Source organism: Mustela putorius, unplaced genomic scaffold (assembly GCF_011764305.1).
Source record: "Mustela putorius furo isolate JIRA1106 unplaced genomic scaffold, ASM1176430v1.1 tig00000129_pilon_pilon_pilon, whole genome shotgun sequence".
NCBI classification, from domain to species: Eukaryota; Metazoa; Chordata; class Mammalia; order Carnivora; family Mustelidae; genus Mustela; species Mustela putorius.
The window spans coordinates 28,771,416-28,780,795 of record NW_025421290.1 but is presented as its reverse complement, the minus strand read 5'-3'; positions in this window follow the sequence as shown (position 1 = coordinate 28,780,795).

Sequence of the window (9,380 nt, the reverse complement as noted above, 5' to 3'; positions counted from 1 at the left end):
AACAGATGGAAGGTAGGAGGGAGAGCATAGTGCATAGACCTTAAGATAATCATGTCAATGTTTGTATCTTTTATACATAAAAGGATATGCACACACATGTGTATATAGCTCTGACTTGTAACCTCTTTGATATAGCACTTCCTTCCATATGTTCCAACAGATCTGCTATATTTCATTAAATTCTATGTAGTCACACAATAAGTGCTGATTAAAAAGCACAATCATTCTCTTTTTGAAGAAATTTCAAATAAGATATTCAAATTTAATGGTGAGTATGCTCTCTGTAAGTAGAAAATATATTTTACTCTAAAGAGTCAGTGAATCCCTAAGCTTTTTTTTTGAGAAACACAGAGCTGCTTTTACTTTTCTTTAATTTTCGATGAAATGCCATTTTTTTTTCAATTTTATTCCTCAAACTGTTTTCAAAAACCCAAAACTTAATGAGAGTTCACTAACCTAAAATCAGTCCAATGGTATCATACTTAGGAAGGACTCCATTTTGCAGATCAAATGAAAAGAACTGACTGTTGTAGTTTTATATCTTTCCTTAAATCATTCAATTTTAGAATATTTCATGATTTCCAATCATGAGTCTCCACTGAGCACTGAGCCAACACTGTCTTAAGCTGTGGGCTTGGAACAAGATGGCAAAACCTGAATTTGAAGACTATATACAAACAAACATATGGAAATCATTTAATTATTTGAAGGTCATCTTTTGGACAGTGTGTGCTGGCCCCAGCTGGAGCTTAATGCAAAAGCTCCAAAGCTCTAGCAGTACCCTCTATTCCCTCCAGTGTATATCACCAAAAAAGCCATACAAAACTACATTCTAATTAGATTAAGCTTTTGAATGGATTTGCCTAAACCAACAAAGGTACTTTTAGACAGATAGGATATTGTCATGGCTGCATCCTGTTTTTCTGTGTTGTGTTAATGCCAAATCACACATCTTTTACTTTTTTGTTGTGCTTCATTTCTGTTTGTTCAGCTTGTTATACACACAATGGAATTTTGGATGTTTGGTTTAATAAAGATATCACCCTATTCAAATGTTTTTTTAGTATGAATGGCGTATAATCTCCTTTTATTTTCTAAGTTTTAAAGAGACTTGGCGGGGTGCCTGGATGATTCAGTCAGTTGAGCCTGCCACCCTTGATTATGGTTCGGGTTGTGATCTCAGGGTCTGGGGATTGAGGTGGGCATTGGGTTCTGTGCTCAGTGGGAGTCTGCCTGAGGATACTTTCTCTTCCTCTGCCCCTCTTCTCTCTCTCTCTCAAAAATAAAAATAAATAAATCTTAGAGAGAGAGAGAGAGACTTGGAATCAGTCCCTAAAAGCACTTGAAAGCTTCTGCACAGCAAAGGAAGAGTCAACAAAACTAAAAGACAACCTATGGAATGGATTGAGATATTTGAAAATGACATATCAGGTAAAGGGATAGTATCCAAGATCTATGAAGGCTCAACACCCCAAAAAACCTCTAAAGTCTAGTTAAGAAATGGGCAGAAGACATGAGCGCACATTTCTCCAAAGACAGACAAATGACCAACAGACATAATGAAAAAATGCTCCAGATCACTTAGCATCAAGGATATACAAGTCAATACCACAATGAAATATCATCGCACAGAGGTCAGAAGAGCTAAAATTAACAAAACAGGAAGCAAGAAATGCTGGTGAGGATGCGGAGAAAGGGGAACCTTCTTACACTGTTAGTGGGAATGCAAGCTGGTACAGTAACTCTGGAAAACAGTATGGAGGTTCTTCAAGAAGCTAAAAATAGAGGTACCCTATTACCTAATAATTATAGTACTAGAAATTTACCCCAAAGATACAAATGTAGTGATCTGATGGGGCACCTGCTCTGAAATGTTTACAGAATCAGTGTCCGCAGCAGCCAAACTGTGGAAAGAGCCAAGATGTTCATCAACAGATGAATGGATAAAGAAGATGTGGTATATGTATATACAATGGAATATTACTCAGCCATCAGAAAGGATGGATACTTACCATTTACATCAACATGGATGGAACTGGAGGGTATTATGCTGACCAAAATAAGTCAATTGGAGAAAGGCAATTATCATATGCTTTCACTCATAAGTGGAATATAAGAAACAGTGCAGAGGATCATAGGAAAAGGGAGGGAAAACTGAATTAGAAGTTATCAGAGAAGGAGAAAAACCACAAGAGACCCTTAACTCTAGGAAACAAATTGAGGGTTGCTAGAGGGAAGTTAGGTGAGGGGATGCGATAACTGGATAATGGGCATTAAGGAGGAATTGTGATGTGATGAGCACTGGATATGATACAAAACTCATTAATTATTAAACACCACATCTGAGACTAATGATGTACTATATGTTGGATAATTGAATTTAAATTCAATTCAATTAAATAATAATAAAAATGGAAAGGTTACAAGAACAGTGGGAATTTACAAAACATGGGCAGTTTAGACCCACAAGCTAAATCTAGTTAAATGCCTTTCCTTTCTAGGCCATGTATATACCTCCTACATCATTCAAGGTTCTCCAGAGAATATAATCAATAGGATATCTGTACACATTTTATACACACACACACATGTACACACACACACATATACATATACACACATTTGTATAATACTATATTTCATAAAATATATACATACATTTATATATAATGTATATAAATGTATATATACATTATATAAATGTATATATACATTATATAAATGTATATATACATATTATATAAAGATATATGTGTATTTATGTATATTGTGTAGGAATACACACATATGAGTTTTTATAATAATATATTTTAATATATGTATATATTCATTATATATAATGATTACATGTATAAATATTGTGTGTCTTATGTATAATAATACTTGTATAACTATTGTGCATATTTGTGTGTGTGTATATGAAGAAATGTATTTTAAGGAATTGACTTGCATCATTGTAAGGGCTGGCAAGTGTGAAATACATAGGGTAGGCCAGCAAACTAGAAACTCAGAATTTGATGAGGCAGTCTTAAGGGAATTTCTTCTCTGGGAAACTTCAGATTTTATGTTTCAGAACTTTCAACTGAGTGGATGAACCCTACCCACAGCATGGAGGGTAATCTTTCTCTAATGTTAACTGATTATAGATATTAACTATCTACAAAATACCTTCACAGCAACATCTAGATTAGTTTTTGATTAAATAACGATAAATTAAATATTATAGCCTAAACAACTTGATATGTAAAACTAGCCATCCTCTCTTCCAAAATGCAATAAAATAGATAAAGAAATTTCTTAATAAATATAAGAGAAATGAAACTTTTAAAAAGAAGTAGATAGGCAACATACACTGTTTAGAAGTACTGACTTTGGAAATCATCAAATCAAAATTAAGACTCTAGTCCAGTCCCTTATTAGCTTTATAAATGTGGGAGTCAATTATAAAATTCTTCCCTCCCCCAAGAACCACTCCTTTCAGCCTCCATGTACCTGTATAATTGCCCTTTTGTTTTTTGTCTGGCCTACTGATGCACTTTTTTTTTTTTAAACAGTTGAACATGTCCAAGATGACCCACTATTATTTCTGGGTCTAGTTCATAAAAGCTGTACAGCTCCACCTGGTTTTTCCGGATCACTTATTTGGCTTTAGAAATCTGGCTACGTGAAAAAACCAAGGTGCAAGAAAAAAGAAACTAACCAGGGAAAGATGTCAGGCATTCCAGGTAAATGCCCAACCAGTGGGCAGGTGTTCCATATTAGATGAGGAACCAGATACATAAACAAGCCATCTTGACATTTTGATGATTTCAAGCCCATCACCATCTGACTAGAATCCTCTTCAGTTTCTATAAAATTAGATTATGAAGATTTTTTGGGAGGGATTGTATTAAATCTGTAAATCAATTTAGGGAAAATTGCTGTTAATGTAGTATTAAATATTCCAATCCAACAACTCAGCATATCTCTCCATATATCCTGGTTTTCTTTCATTTCTCTGTTCAAAGTTATAGTGTTTCAAGTTTGAGGTTATGCATATTTTGATAATGTATTTGTAGGTATTTTATGTTTCTCATATGAATGTTTTATTTATTTTTCTAATTGTTTCCAGCTAGTATGTAAAAATAAATTTAAATTTTGAATAGTGATATGTACTATACTATCTTGCTAAAATCATGTATTATTTGTAGTTTTTATTCTTCTTAGAAATTACCTAAGGTTATATATTTCAACAATTTTATTATTTTCAGGTAAAAGCTGTTTGATTTAGTCCTTTCCAATCTGACCGCATTTTGTTTATTTTTCTTACCTTATTGCAGTGGCTAGGATCTCCATCTAATGTTGATAAAATATAGTGAGATGAACAGGCTTCCATTGTTCCTGAACATAGTGGAAACAATTTCACATTTCCTTATTAGGATGCGGAATTTCTGTAGATATGCTTTATCCATTTTAGGAAGTTCCTTTCTCTTATTTCATCAAGAATTTTTAATGGGTAATGTCCATTAGATATTTTCAAATATATTTTAGAATTTTTTTCTTGTTTTATTAATTTGGTGACTTACACTGATTGATTTTAAAATGTTAAATCCAAAAGGACCTTATTGGTTATAATGTAATATCTTTTGTGCTGTTGAACTTGATTTGCTAATTTTTAAATATTCCTGTGTCTGTGCTTCTGAGAAAATATTTGTATACAATTGTATTTACTTACTTACTTACTTACTTATTTATTTTAAAGGTTTATTTATTTGAGACAGAAAAAGAGATGGCGGAGGGGCAGAACAGGAAGAAAAGAATCTTAAGCGGACTCCATGCTTAACACAGACCCCAATGCGAAGCTTGATCCCATGACCCTGAAATCTCAACCTGAGCCAAAGCCAAGAGTCAGACACTTAAACAACTGTGCCCCCCAGGCAGCACCCTTATAACTTTATTTTTGTGCAATATCTTTTCATGATCTTGATCTGAGTCATTCTGGCCTTATAAAAGGTGGTGGGGAATTATTTCACTCCTCTATTTTCTGAGTTTGTGTAGCTTTTGTACGACATATTTTTATGACATATCTTTTTAAAATGTTTGATAGATTTAACCAGTGAAACCATGAGTTCCTGGAGATTTTTGTTAAGATAGTTCATGATAACAAATTCAAATTCTTAATAAATATTGTATTCATAGGAATATTTTTTCATATTTTTTCTATTTTGGCAAGTTCTGTTTTTCAGGAAAATTTTCTGCTTCATTTTAATTGTAGAATTTATGGGCATAAAATTATTTATAATGACTCTTTATTGTCCCTTCCATCCTTTAACTCATTTCTGATATTGGTAATTTGTGGTTTCTCTATTTCTTAGCTATGAGTTTATTTTGTTACTGTTATTAGTAGGCCATATATTATGTTCTGTAATAATACATTTTATATATATTATATAAGTAAATTTTGTGCTTTTATTTATTTATATACAGAATATATAACATATAAACTGAATTATAAGTTATATACTATTATACTTAACTGGCTTATTAATTGTATTAGCGTTTTCAGAAGCAATGGGACTTTGCTATTTTACTTTGATTTTTTCCTACTTCATTGATCAATTTTTATCTTTATTTCCTTCTTTCCACCTACTTTAGATCTAATTCTGTCTCTCTCTCTCTTTCTTTTTTTTTCTAACTTAAGAATGTAGATACCTTGATTCATGGTTTCTTAGAATATTCTTTCTTAAATTCTTAAAAATTATTTCCCTTTAACCACTGCTTTATATCAAGGGCCAGTAAACATTTTCAATAAAGATTCAGATAGTAAATATTTTGCGCTTTATAAGCCATATAGTCTGTCACCACTACTCATATGATATGAAAATAGCCATAGATAGTATGTAAATGAACGTTTAGGCTGTATTCCCATAAAACTTTATCTATAAAAATAGGCAGCTAATTGGATATGGCCTTCAGGTTGTACTTCACTTATGCTTTTATATGTATCTCATGAATTGTGATAAGCTATATCTGAATTACAATTCATTATCATATACAATTTCTTGTGATTTTTTTGTCCATCGTTTATAAGTGGTTGCTTTAATTTCCAAATATATTACTTTTAATATTTAATGTTTAAAATATTTTACTTTTCCATCTTCTATATTGATTTCTAATTTAATTCCTCTTTGTTAAGAAAGCACAGCCAATAAAATTTTAATCTTTTGAAGGGTATTGGATTTTTTAAAAATTCAGAAACATATGATCTATTTTGGCTAATGTTCCATGTATAATTTGACATAGATATGTATTCTGCAGTTATTGGGTAGAATATTGTATAAACATTTTATTTCAATTTGTATGGCAATGTTAAGTGTTAATGAAATTCAAATACATAATTTTTATTTCTCTTATATGTGCTTTTGTCTGGGTGTTCTTTCAATTACTGATAGAATATTAAAATCTCAAAGTAGGATTGTAGATGTGTCCTTATCCTCCCTTTGTACTGTCAGTTTTGTTTTATGAATTTTGATGTATATACATTTGGAATTATTACAACTTCCAAATTTTTTTCTCTAATGATTGAAGAAAAAAGTTATTTAACATATTTGGACTCTCCTATGAGATTGTTGCCAATTAACATTTTGAGTGACAACTTTCTTATTATTCAGGAACTATAAAATATAGCTGCAGTAATTGGAAAGGCCATGGAATAATGATCTATGTTTCATTTCATCTTCACACTGTCCTCTCAGTTCACTATTTTGGCTGTATTTCTATGACCAAATGATAGCATCTAGCAACTAAAACATCAGTGCCTTTGAAGTAATGGCAAAGCTGATAGTCTGCTGAGATGCCCAAGCCAGAAACCTGTCTTTGCTAATGTGTATGATAGTCCTGTCAAATATGTCATTTATATTTAGAGTAACATATGTAATCTTAAGTGACAATGTATTGGAACACTCACTTCTGCTTTCATAAATCCATAAAGGTAAAAGCAAACCCACAGGATTTGAGGGAAAGACAATACATCCAGTCTAGATAAAAGCTGAATTGGGATCAAAGGTAAGCAAGTGAAGGAAAAAATTTGATAGCCAAAATTCGATTGGACAACTAAGCTTTGAGCATCGTGTGACTGGGTACAAGCACAAGCACATCTTTTTTTTTTTTTTTTTTTTTTTCTTGCTAGTTTGTTAGGGAAAATGGCTCTATGTATGAAGAACCAAAAAGATTGACCCAGTTAAGTCTCCTTGGGAGCAGGGTCAAGGCCCACTCAAGCTAACTCATGAAAGGAGTGATTTATTACAAGATGTCAGTAGGAAGCAATTGAGAATCTGAGGCTAAATACTAGGTCATAACGAGGTCTCTTGACAAATGGGACCAAGTGAAATTTTGACATTAAGACCAAAATGGGTGGTTGAACTCCTGAGGGCCATTGAATTCTAAAAGTCTATTGGCTAATTTAGTTATTCCTAATCTGTGGACTGCAGGTCCATCAGAAGTGAGCAAAGGGTTAAATATAAAGAATCTTTGACTCTCTATGCATACAATGTACTGAACTTTGAAAAACATTACTGTATTTAACACATGTATATTCTGCTGGAAGGAGAAACTGATGTCCCTGGGGAGCCTTGAGTTGAGCAACTGAGTCCTCAAGGTTTCATTTTTTTTTTTTTTCAATTGTTCAGTATTTATTTCCTGTTAAGTGGACCCTTGGGGCACTTGAAAGGAGTTCCAAAATTTCTGCTTGAGGGTTCTATCTGCTGCAAGCAAAGTTGGACTGACTTAAAATTCAATGAGATTTGACAAATCAGTCTTAATCTGAGTTAACTGGCTAACTATTTTTATTTATTAAAGTATTATTTTAGTACTCTTCATAGATTGGCACTCTCGTCAGGTCTCTGGCATGTCTATTTTTTACCATGCTTTATCTTGCTTGGTTGGTTGCTTATATTACTTGATTGTGTGTGTGTGTGTGTGTGTGTGTGTGTGTGCGTGTGTGCACATGTGCACTTAATGTTTTAAGGTGTCAATACATTTACAATAGTTTTCAGTCATTTTCTCAAACACCGATAGGACATGAACAATATCGTGGATCTAAAAAGTTCTTTAGCATCTAAAAGGGGTCTTCATAGATGAAAAATGAGCAACTACTCTCTTGAACTGTAAAGCTGCCCGCTGCAAAAACACTATCTGTTTTTATTTTACTGTGGGATTTTTTTTTTTATTTATAAGCTCAATCTTATTTATAAAAGACAACCAGAGTGTCCTTTTTCATTCAGAGATTGCTGTTTCCTTTTATTCATTTACCCAAATACCCACTTTCTCTATTACAGAAATCGCTTCTCATTTGACATCCACTTTTCTTCCTACTCCACCCATCTCCCACTGAATAAACTAACGCAATATGATTTGTAAAAATGTCAGAATTTACATCATCATCCGTCTATATTTCTCTTTCAAAGTAATTTAGAATCTGTGGCATTGTAAGAGTCTTTTAGCTAGGGGGTGGGATTATGCACATTGGGGAGGGTATGTGCTTTGGTGAGTGCTGTGAAGTGTGTAAACCTGGTGATTCACAGACCTGTACCCCTGGGGATAAAAATATATGTTTATAAAAAATAAAAAATTAAAAAAAGAGTCTTTTAGCTTAAACAATTCTGAAATTTTTTATAGAGTTTTCCAGATGTTTTTTCTGAATGGAAACTTTGTCAAACCATAATCTGCCGGGACCTCAAAAAATATTTGGTTGGTAGTTTTTCCTTTTCCTCTCTCTGCTCCAAATTGAAATTGAGTTCTAGGTCATCTTTGGTCAGAAAAATTTTTTCTCCCTTCTTTTCCTTCCTCAACAGACCACGCTACACTTTTAAAGTAATAAAACATCATTTAAATGAAATGCACAAAGCAATAACCACTGAGTTCAATGCCATTAAATATTTATCAATACAATAGTACAAGTTTGACTGTGAAGTAAACATTAAGTCCTATAAATTTAATAGTTTCCTGTAAAAGGAAAAAAAAATTCTCTCCAAGCTTTGGCAACCCAGAATACTGGACTTAACAAATAAATAGTTCATAGTGTGCCAAAATGGAATTGCCAAATGATTGACCACATCCTATACTGTACAGGGAAAAGGCCACTATTGTTTGTACATGTGTGTTTCATTCAATATTTAACTTTGGTGGATAAATAGCATGAAGTTGGTATTTCTAAATTAACCTTTGTTTTTAACTCACTACAGATGAATGACTATAGGTGCAGAAAAAAGACACTGGAGGGCTTAGGGAAAGAGGAACATCAGGAAATCTTGACTTGATATGTCGGCTCAGATCAAGAATTGCCGATTTAAATTTGGAGGGATTAGACCACACGTAGTAAATTTTCTATACTGGCATTGATA